This window comes from Apium graveolens, chromosome 3 (assembly GCF_009905375.1).
Source record: "Apium graveolens cultivar Ventura chromosome 3, ASM990537v1, whole genome shotgun sequence".
Taxonomy (NCBI): domain Eukaryota; kingdom Viridiplantae; phylum Streptophyta; class Magnoliopsida; order Apiales; family Apiaceae; genus Apium; species Apium graveolens.
The window spans coordinates 36,732,235-36,744,288 of NC_133649.1; the positions used below are offsets into that span (position 1 = coordinate 36,732,235).

At 36.8% G+C, this 12,054-nt stretch overlaps 1 non-coding gene across 1 annotated transcript; it reads right to left on the minus strand.

Moving 5' to 3' along the window:
* Positions 1-5,813: 5,813 nt before the first annotated feature.
* On the minus strand, positions 5,814-5,920 carry LOC141715553 (small nucleolar RNA R71). Its single transcript, XR_012572311.1, has one exon. It is a non-coding gene; the product is annotated as a small nucleolar RNA R71 (small nucleolar RNA).
* Positions 5,921-12,054: the final 6,134 nt, after the last annotated feature.

A 12,054-nucleotide genomic window follows, 5' to 3' on the forward strand; every position in this document is an offset into this window, starting at 1 on the left:
GAAAGCTTGGACATTGCATATTTCGATTACTCTACCGCTAATGTTTTTACATTTGCAATGATAACTAGAATTGTAGAAATATACAGTAACAATACTTGTATCTTTATTTTCAAAGTTGTATAAAATGAGGAATGATTTATACTTGCAGAGATACATTGTTAATTTATGCTTGCATAGAGACATGGCTAGCTTTATGCTATTCTTACAAAGTTATGACATCTATTGCTAGTTTGTGGGTTTGTGTAAATTATATTCAACAACCACATTACTAACTTAATTTTTAATTGCTAGTTTATGGGTTTGTGTAAATTATATTCAACAACCATTATTAACTTAATTTTTAATTGCTAGTTTGTTCGTTACTTAAAAATTAGACTTCTATTGAATTTGGACTATCTTAAGTCGTAACTGCCTCCTTATTTATAATGTTAGTCTCATATATAAAGTTGGAGCTTTTATGTGAAACACTTTATTTTTATTGCATGCTTTCTGTGAACCTGATGAAAAAAAGCAGTGCCCCGCCTCCTCTGTAAATGATTCAATATTAGGCAATCATGCAATGTAATTGAGTAACTTGTGCAGGCTTTTTTAATTTGTGCAGGTTTACATATTTTGAAGAATGTGCATGTTTTGCTCTCTAGTCTCTTCTGGTCCTCTGGATGTGGGATGCATGATGCTCATGGAGACCTGGACAGTGGCTTTAACTTGAATAACTTATAACTTCTAGCTCTAAAAATGAGACATTTTGTTTTAAATTTTCATTTTGGGTTGGTTTTGTAACTAATCAGTATTCAGTTATCAGTCTTGACTCCTGATGAGTGATGATGGGTTAAATTAATTTATGCTAAATTGTTAAGTATGAGTGTATCTTGTATGACTATCAGTAATATTCAGTATGATCTATAAAAAGTATGATGAATTTACACTTTTGTAACGAACTCGAGCTTCACGAACTCGAGGCGAGCTCGAGTCGAACTCGAACGAACTCTAGCTGAACACGAGTCGAACATCATTTCGTTCGTTAAGCTTAACGGACCAAAAAACTGGGTCGAACTCGAGTTCGGTAGGCTGTCGAACCGAGCTTATCGAGCTCGAACTCGAACGAACTCGAGCGAGCTTAACGAACTGCTCGGTTCGTTTACAGCCCTAGGTCAGATTGGTAATCACGGGCGATTAAGAACTCACAATGGATTAGTGGATCATTCAATGGCGGTTAGTGATGAGAGCTCTGGCGGTACTTCTCTTACCCTTATATTGTGTTTTAGTCACCCATACTATAAATTGTGATCTATTTTTTGATGTATCGATTATTGTATCGATTATTAATATTTAAGATTTAAACTGTGATTATTAATGTATCGATATATGTTTAAGCTTGAATTTTGATTACCCATTTATTGTTTGTGTGTTTGTTTAACATTGGATGCATGTATTGATTTGTTTGTGAGGTTTAACATTTTATTTCTGTATTGAAGGTGAGGATGTTATTAGTATATTTTTTTATGGGGGGAAGTTAAAGAGATTGTTCAGGACTGAATATGTAGGGGGTAAAGTGACCGTGTATCATTTTCGAAACCTCAATGAATTTGTTTTGGATAATCTTGTAGGGTGGACTAAGGCATTAGGTTATGGTGGATTTAGTTTTCTGTATTATAGGCTGCCTAAGAGATATTTGGACTTTGGGTTAGTGTTAATACAAAGTCAACGTGATGTGATAAGCATGAGATCATATGCCTTATAAAATGATAACAAAATAGATGTTAATGTTCACCATTCCAATGAGGATGAATTAGTATAATATGAAGATAAAACTGTATATGAGGGGAGTGAAGGTGATGCTAGCAATGATGTTGGAGATTGGAGTGATGAAATTGATGACTCTGACTTTGTGGATAGTAGTTACTCCATGACAGATGATGACAAGCTGTTTACTAACAATATTGATGAAGAAGTGGAATGGGTAGGTAGACTTAGGCAGGGACTTGGCCTAAGTAAGGAAGTAGTGGTGGAGAGGGAGTTTAAAAGTGAGTATGAAAGTGATGATCTACAAAGCTTGGTAGGCAATGACAGTGATGAAGAGAATCAAACTCAAAAAAGGAGGAAAACTTTTCCAGTGTACAAAGAGACAAATGATCCTAAATGGAGAGTTAGAGTGGTGTTCAAAAATCACACAGAAGCCAGAGAGGTAACTATGAAGCATTCTGTTAATGAGGGCAGGATGATCAAGTTTATGAAAAGTGATAGAACTAGGGTAAAGGCTGTGTGCAAACCACCATGTCCTTGGAAACTAGTTGCATCACTAAACTTTGACAAAAGTACCTTCAGAAGGATGTATATTTGCTTAGGTGGTTTGAAATATGGATTTAAGCTTGGTTGCAGGAAGGATCCTAAATTTGATGACTGCCACTTAAAGTCAACATATAAAGGTCAGTTGCTATGAGCAGATGATAATAATTGTATGTACCTTATAACATATACCTTGGTTGAAGCTGAGAGGTTAGGTTCTTGGATATGGTTCTTGGCCTTAGTTGCTACAGATTTAGACATAGGTTCTGGGGAGGGTTGGACATTTATTAGTGATAGACAAAAATGATTGTTGAATGTAGTAGATGAAATGTTACCTTTGGCTGAGCATATGTACTGTGTTAGGCATATGCATAACAACTTCAAGGGTAAATTTGGAGGCAGGGCTTTGAAAGATAGGTTGTGGAGTTGTGTTAGGGCTTCAAATGTGGAAGCATTTGAAATCAACATGAATTACATGAAAGAGGAGAGTGAGGGTGCTTGGAAGTGGTTGACAGAAGTCCCTTTTCATCACTGGAGTAGAGCTCATTTTCAGGACTGATAACAAGTGTGATATTATATTGAATAACATGTGTGAAAGCTTCAATAGGTGCATACTTAGGGCTAGAGAGTAGGGTGTTTTAGTGATGCTAGAGATGATAAGGGATTACCTTATAAGGAGGTTGCAGAATAAGAGGGACGAAATGGAAGGTTGGGGTCTAAATAAGCTAATACCTAAGATATTGAAGCTTCTTGATAAATACAAGATATGGAGTGGAGGTTGCGACTCCACTTATGCAGGATATAATGAATTTGAGGTAACAACTGTAAATGGCTCTAAGTATGCAGTCCACATTGGTGAACGAACATGTGGCTGCAGGAGGTGGGACCTCAGTGGCATACCATGTCACCATGCCATAAGTTGCATAGATAGGTTGGAAAAAAATATGGAGGATTATGTGAATTCAGTTTATTCAGTTAAGAAGTATGAGAAGATATATTCTGGAATTATTTTCCCTATGAATGGACACAATGCCTGAGAAAAAAGCAATATTTTCATGAGACCGCCCATAATTGAGAAGCAACCAGGAAGGCCAACAAAGAAGAGAAGGCCTGAGATGCCATATATCATTGTGAAAGAACATAATGGAGTTAGAATACTGAGCATGACTACTCAACCAAGTGTGAGGTAATGTATGAAAGACTTTTGCAAATGTGCAGTTCTAGTTTGTTTGAACATTATGTACACTAACTTCTATTTGAATATTTATAGGTGTGGTGAGTGTCAGGAAGTGGGGCATAACAGGAGGACATGTCCCAAATTACATCCTCAAATTGAAATTCCAATTGAACCTAATCCCTTGGTTAATATAAATCCAACTGATGAAGAAGAAATTCAAGAGACCTATAATCAAATTGAAGGCAGAGGACTTGATGAGCACAATGAGATGCTCTTGGATTTTCCTGATGAAGGGCCACCAATGACACAACCAAGCCAAACTATAGATGATGAAGATGATGCACCTATGGCTGCTGCTGCAAGAAGGATCCAAAAATTGAAAGACAGAAAGTTGTGACTAACAACTGTTATTGACTCCCCTATCATGGTTGCTGCTAGGAAAATTCAACAACTGAAAGAAAAGAAGAAGGACGTTAAAACAAAGGTAATTGGTGTAACTGTTAAGAAGGTAACAGATAAGGGTAAGGGGATAATGCTTGAGAGTAAAGAGGAAGCCACCAGAAAGAAGTTTAAAAAATAAATTCCAGACATGATTGATGAAAGGAGGCAACCTGTTGAGAGGTTGAACATTGGAGAAAATAATCTAAAAAAACGACCCCACCTGATATTGCTAGAGATTTGGCACCAAGAAGGGGTAATATGTTGTACATAAAAACAACCTTTGGGAGGTTCAAAAATATTGAATACACCCCAGTTTGTCTTGATGAGGAAAAAGAACCAGCTGCAGAGGATCCAAAGTGAAGACACCAATTCAGCATAACTCGTACATTGGTCCAATGAAATTTGGGAAACAAGTACCACAGTGAAGCAGTAAAAAACCATTGTTGAAAAAACAGAACTCAAATCTGCACCTTTCTTATCTCATGGTAGAAGTGTAATCACACCTAGAGCTCTGGCAGAAGCACTACAAAAGATAAATGAGGAACCAATATTATTAAAAATCTATGTAATGTTATGCTATTCAACATTTTATTTTGCAGTTCAGAATTTATTTTGCACTAATATCTAAATGTGAATAACCAAAATATGTTATTTTACTTTTGAACTTGTGAAATTATGTAGTAATGGAAGTACTTTGTTTTGCAAATATTTTCATTTCATTCAATATTGCTTCTCATTACATAGATGGCAAACTGTAGTACATACTCATACTTGGTACTCTTCATTCACTACTACAAAGGTTCACATAGGTAATTCATATCCCTTGGGAATCGACTCCATTTCTTTATTTAACACTACAAACTTCCACACTAACAATATCATGACTATGTAATACAAAATAGGGCTTCTCTTCTTCCCTTTCTTTTTAACATCCGCCTCATGCTTGCCCAAATCATCCTCTAACTTATCTATTTTTCTCAGCAACCCAGGAATAATCATTTTTGACCTTTGGCACATAGGAGGGTCAAACCATAAATGAAAGTTACATGAATTCCTCCGATCCTTCTACAAATCCATAAACACACTTATGATAATCCATAACCCAAAAATACAAGAAATTGACATATACATAGATGTTTACCATGAAACGGAAACAACCCCATAATCGCCTTCCCAAATTTGCGTCCGTCCAAGAACTTCTTAGCACTGCTGCTCTTCCACACCAATAATTAGGTTCTATTTTCTTTACTCCTATAATAAAACATCACCTAATACACACATATATGTATAAATATATAACCACAGGGGCTATGAGGTTTGACGGGAGAGTTTTTTCTGTTTTGGAGGGAATGCCAATAGAAAAAGACAATTTTGCCCATCGGATATATAACATTTTTATGATAATATCGGGTTCGGGGCTAAAAGGTATGAAAATAAATACCTTTGGGGTCAATGGGTACGCTCGAAGAGTTAAGGTATGAAAATAAATACCTTGGGGGTCAAAGGAAGTGATCATTGCAATGGGAGACTAGCAGCAGAACAGAAAGCCTTGAAGGATTATTCCCAACCGAAAATCAATGACATTCATTCTAGCATTGTCAGACCAACCATTGCAGCTAATACCTTTAAAATCAAGCATGGCATGATTCAAATGGTACAAAATTTAGTCCAGTTTGGGGGTTCTCCAATGGAAGATCCCAATATGCACATTAGGGATTTCATCGAGATCTGCGATACCTTCAAGTTCAACAGTGTATCGGAAGATGCTGTGAAACTGAGACTTTTCCCATTTTCTCTGAGGGATAAAGCTAAGAGCTGATTGCACTCTCTACCACAAGGTTCTATTACGACATGGGAAGATCTCACTCGGAAATTTCTTACTAAATTCTTCCCTATGGCAAAAACATGTGCAATCAGGAATGCTCTTACTCAATTTGTACAACAGTCGGGAGAATCTTTATGTGAAGCTTGGGAACGCTACAAGAAGATGCTTAGGAAGTGTCCTCATCAGGGAATGCCTGATTGGATGGTAATCAATTGCTTCTATAATGGTTTGGGAGCACAGTCAAGACCCATGCTCGATGCAGCATCAGGTAGAGCCTTATGGCCTAAGAGCTACGAGGAAGCGTATGAGCTAATTGAAATGATGGCTGCTAATGAATATCAGGATCCAAGTCAGAGACTGCCACAAGGCTAGGTAGCAGGAATTCATGATGTGGATACAGCTACGACTATAGCTGCTCAGCTAAAGGCATTGTAATAACCCCAATTTTTGGAATTTTTGAAACCCTTATGAATAGTGTTTTGATGATTATGCTGAATAAGAAAACTTTTCATGCCACGCTATGTAGGGGTTCTGTTATTGATATTCTGAGATTTTATTAGTACTCTATATGGTATATAAGTGTATGTAAAGATCGTCAGAATCCAATTCCGAACACTTTGATTTTTTTCCCGGAAATCCACTAGATACAGAAAGAATTGAGTATAAGGTAACAGGATAAAAAGGATTTAAATTAAAGGATTATAAGAAAGGATCATAAAAGGAATATAATGTATTGAGAAAGGTTAAGGAAACCCAAGTAATAAGATCCCGGGTATGATCCCTCAAACGAGAAACGAGAACGAAAGGTAAGCGAACCGTATAACAGATCAGCGGTCATTAGGCAAACAATTAGGAGTTAATCAAGGAGGTTAGAGATGATGAGGTCATCCAACCAATAAGAAGAGGGCAAGTGAGGGAGGATGACATCACAAGGTGACATACGCATGACAAGTGGGAAGGATTGGTTGGTTGATTGTGAGCCACACATTTTTCACCATGGTAAAAATTTAATTTATTTCCAAGACAAAAGGAAGCAACCAACCAACAAATATCATAACACAAATACAAATTGAAAGTTGACTTTCCCATTTCAAGAAGAAAGCTCTCGGCTAAAACAAACCCAACAACTTCAAACTGCCATATCTCCTTCAATACTCACTCAAATGTTGTGTTCTATAGGTCGTTGGAAAGGTATTGAGATGGACTACAACTCTTGTTCACAAGTCTCTTCCAAATAAGCATGGTAAGACCCTAATTTTTACAGTTCTTTAAATCGGACTTTTAGAAACTTCAAAGCCTAACTTGGTGTTCTTGATTTCTTTGGAAAGATCAAGCTTGTAGGAGGCTCCCTAAGGCTTCCTAGCAACTTAACACCTCCCAAGGAAGGTATAAACTTTAAAACCTAGCCTTTAATTTGATTATTAGTGAGTTTGATGGTTAGTTTTCTAAATGAGAAGCATGGTCTTTGATTATTAGTAGTTTGATTTGAATTTGGAGTGATTTGGTGAATGAATCTTATTATAGTTAATAGAACTTGATTGTGGTTGGTTGAGATGAAGAATCTGGAGAATAAGGACTGTTATAGTATTATTTAGTTGAGATTTTGATGTGTTAATGATTGGGGGTTGTTTGGTGAGGTTTTGGTGTAGTGAGAAAATTGGTAATCGCGTAAACATAGCCGTCATAATGCCCAATTTATCCTAGACTGTTTTTGTACATAACATCAGGACCCGAGAACTCACTGTTAGGTCTTGACCATTGCCATGATTAGATAGTTCATGTTATGAGCATCGTTTTGATATGTGGTTCGTTTATTTCCGATGTACGGTTTAGTAGAAACGGCCGTTTTAAGTAACGATGTTTCGCGAACGAACCATTACCCCTCGCCTTACTTTGAAACCTAGGTTAAAGACCTAAAAAAACTAATTGGAGTATGAAACAATTATGTAAACTGGATTAGGCAGTTGGTAAGGCACTCGGGAAAGAATCTCCTTAAAACTTGTAATGGTTAATTTATTAAAAATAGTGGAGCCGAGGGTACTCGAGCGACTTAAGTAAATCATTAAGCGCGAAAGCGAGCGCAGGACTCTAAATGGTTTAAGTCTAGTTTCTTAAGCGACCGGGGTTTAATTCCGACTTATGTTGTTGTTCATAGGTTATCGGACCCACTCTAAGCTTAAGTCTATCCGGGAGCACTCAGGCAAGTTTTCTACCCGCTATACTGTTGTTATGATGTATATATGTATATGCATTGTCTTGTGATGAATGCATGTTGGTTAATTAGCAAATTCTTGCGATATATTGTAGCATGTGATATGGTATATATGCATGCTTGTTTCGAAATCTTGATACATATGTATGTTGATTCAGTTGCATAATACCTATGCTAGTGATAAGCGGTATTTGAGTTTACCCTTAGTATAGGGGATCAAAAGGTGAACATATTTCTAAACCGGGAGTCGATGTTCCCGAGTATATTATATATATATATATATTTATATATATATTGATATAGTTTTCAAAACTATTAATCGAATAAGGTTTATTCGATAACCTTATATTATTTAATGAATATTATTTTGAATATTCATTCGAGGGCTTATGACTCCGTTTATTTTATTAATGAATATTATTTTGAATATTCATTCGAGGGCTTATGACTCCGTTTATTTTATTAATGAATATTATTTTGAATATTCATTCGAGGGCTTATGACTCCGCTTATTTTATTAAATAATGTTCTTTATTTTATTAAAGAATAATGTTTCGATAATCAAACTTATTTTCGATTATTCAAATAAAGATTATACTTTCGTATAAGTATATCTTGGGTTATTTAATATCCATTTCAAGTATGAGTTTTAAAACTTCTACTTCAATTATTTTGATAAAGATTATTCTTTATGGGAATATTATTTAAATAATAATTTTCAGATATTTTCTAAATATATTGGGACTGATTTATTTTATTAAATCAGCAATTTTCCAAACATTCTTAAAAATGTTTTCGAGTCTTCAAAATAATTTCTAAAAGTTAGGGCGGATCCCAAAAACTCATTCTTTTATATTTAAGATCCTCCTTTCGAAGGGGATTTAAATACTCGCTCAAAACCTGGGGGATCCGGCTCTGTGGTGTATTTTACATTCGCAACGTGGTTGCTGTTTTGAGAAATCAATTTGATTACTTGCCCAACGTTCGGGAAGTAAGTCCATCTAATTGAGTCAGCATAAGCAACAGGCCGGGGTACGGTCTATCAAAGTGTAAGTGGCTGGGTGGCAGTCCATCAACGCGTAAGAGGCCGGGTGGCGGTCCAGCACAAGGTCCTTATGTGGCCAGGGTGATGACCGGTGGAGGATTCATCCATCTACTAGTAGAAAAGGTTATTTATTGGTATCTTTGCCTGATCAGCAAGATATCAGGTTTATGCCAAGGTTTTCTCCTTTCCAAATTTATTGGATATTGCAACTCTGTTTATAATTTTCATAACAGAGGTTTTCAAGGAGTGTATGAAATATATATATATATAGGTGTATATATATATCGGGACTTAATGAAGTATCTCGTGACTTCATTATTTATAATGATATTTCAAAGATTGAATCTATTCAAATCTTGTCTTGTAGTCTCATCTATGTGATGAACTTTTGAATCTAATTATAACTTGAACGGTGGTAGTTCAAGTAGTATTCGGAAAAGATATAAGTATATTGGAGTATCTTGTAACTTCATCTTTTAAACTTATATCTAGTAAATGATTATCTTATGCATGACAAAGATTTTCAGAAAAATGTTGAGACAAGGTTAGATATGAGATCACCTTGCAACGATATTTTGATACAGTTATACACTGGACCTCTGTGTGTATTATGCATAGAAGAGGACTTCCAATATTTTGAAAAGTATATACGTATATATACTGAATATTTTGCGACTTCATCGCATTAAGATATCAAACTTGGTTCATTTCTTTTGACCGAGGCTTTCATGTGTACTATGAGAATGCTCATATATTGTTAATTATTATACATATTATTTCAGTGGGCTTGTTGCTCACCCTTGCTTTCTTCTTTCATCACACAACAACAGATAGAAAAGATGAACAAGATCAAGCTCCCAATTCACGAGCGGATAGGAAACGTTCCGCAGTTTCCTATAGGCGTTGATGTCGCTATAGCTGAGGTAGGAGCTACCAATAGGCTAGGCTTTCAACTCTTGATGTACCATACTTATGTATCTTTATCAACTGTAATAATGGCAAAGAAATGTAAATCTATTCAGAAACCCTTTTAAGGTGTAATGGCATATAATTTTGGAATAAAATGACTCGTGTTACTTTTGGATATTCATCTCTGAGACTATAACTTGTGGTGTGTGTGTTTATTGTGGGGTCACAGTACAGAGTAGTTGATTGTTTATTAAGATTGGGTGTTATTAAGGGAAATGGAACTCGTGACAACTCGGATCCCCGACCCCGGATTTGGGGGTGTTATAGAAATGGTATCAGAGCTAAGCGTTATAAACCTCAGAGATGATGTGACGTTAAGATAATAAGTTCATTAAGATAATAAGAACTCTTGCCAAGTTCATAGTCGGGATACCTAACGTAGTACTGACAGTTAAAACCCTTATGGGAACCCTTATAAATATCGTGATAAGAGCGTAGTTCATTATCGTATATGGTAGCGGGACTCCGAACCCTGAGGTTGAGAAGCAACAACGCGATGATGTTTTATTAGTTATTGGATATCAGAGTGTGGATCCGATAGAGCATCCTAACACGGGCCTGAATGATGTTCCTATTGAGGATGTAGCGGTTGAGGATGTTGTCCTAGAAGGGATTATCGCTGAGAAGGATCCCGTGAAGGATCCTGACAAGAATGAATAAAGGACCACTGAGGAATTGATGACCATGGTTAGGGAACTACCAGAGGTAGGATTGGCCGGTCACTGCCAGAGGTTCGTTCAAGTTTGTAAAGATACTAGCCCCTTTAACGCGGCTTACTCATAAGACTGAGAAGTTCGAATGGATAGAGAAATGCGAGAACAGCTTTTAAGAACTAAAGAAAAGGTTGGTGGCGACCCCTATGTTGGCGTGCCGGATGGAAAAAGGAGATTTCGTGATGTGTAGTGACGCTTCGCATAAGGAATTAGGATGCTTCTTATACAGCACAACAAGGTAATTGCGTACGCGTCAAGAAAGTTAAGGGAATATAAAATTCGATATCCCCACCCATGAGCTTGGGCTCGTGGCAATAGTTTTGCCCTAAAGATTGGAGGCACTACTTGTATGGAGAGAAGTGCGAGATTTACCTAAGCCATAAGTACTCTAGTACATTTTCCCGTAGAAAGAGCTCAACATACGCCAGAGGAGGCGGTTAAAGCTAATCAAGAATTATGAGTGGGAGATTCTTTATCATTCGGGGAAAGCCAAAATGGTGGCTAACGCCCTTAATATAAAAGAGAGACTCAAGATGAAAATGTCTTTGGGAGAGTTAATAAGAGATTTTGAGAAAATGGAAATAGAAGTGAAGGTAACCGGAGCCGGTACCGAAAAGCTGTTTGAGATTGCAATACAGCCCGAATTATTGGAAAAGTTCATATTGTGCCAAGAAAAAGTGATGAATGAAGGCAGAGAGCCAATAATTAAATAAAAGATTAATACCGAGAAAAATGATAAGGGAATAATGAGGTATTCCTACAGAATTTGGGTTCCAAATGTTCAAGAGCCTAAAGATGAAATCTTAGATGAAAGCTAGTTTGAGGAATAAGATTTAGAGCAAACCCTGAACGTGATAGTCAGGGAGGTCGCCATCAAGATAGAAGGAGTCCATAACATAATGGAGTGGAAAATGAGGATTTTAACGTATAAGATAACCCCAAGTATGGGAGAAGGATGAAACATTTCATACCGAGGAAACAGAAGTCGAGCAAGACAGGGAGAACCAGGACGGTACTCCTATTGGGCAATCCACGGATCTGCCTAAACAAAACCTATACTATTATCCCCAACCACCACCTTGAGGAAATAATGCGGTAGAAAATTCTTTCGTGACCTTTAAATCGCTAAGCTCTCAGAGTTCCAAGGAACAGGTTGACCCAGTCAAGGCAAGAGCCTGGCTAAAGGAAATATAGGAATCATTTGAAATTCTAAATGATTGACGAATCACAAAAGACTGTTTTGTCACTTACCCTCCTAAGAGAGAGGCCACCCGCTGGTGAAAGGCCAAGGAAGGCACGGGGCAAGAGATTATAATAAACTGATTAAAGTTCAGTCAATTATTTTCAGGAAAGTACTTCTCAAGGTTATGGAGATAGTGTAGAAGC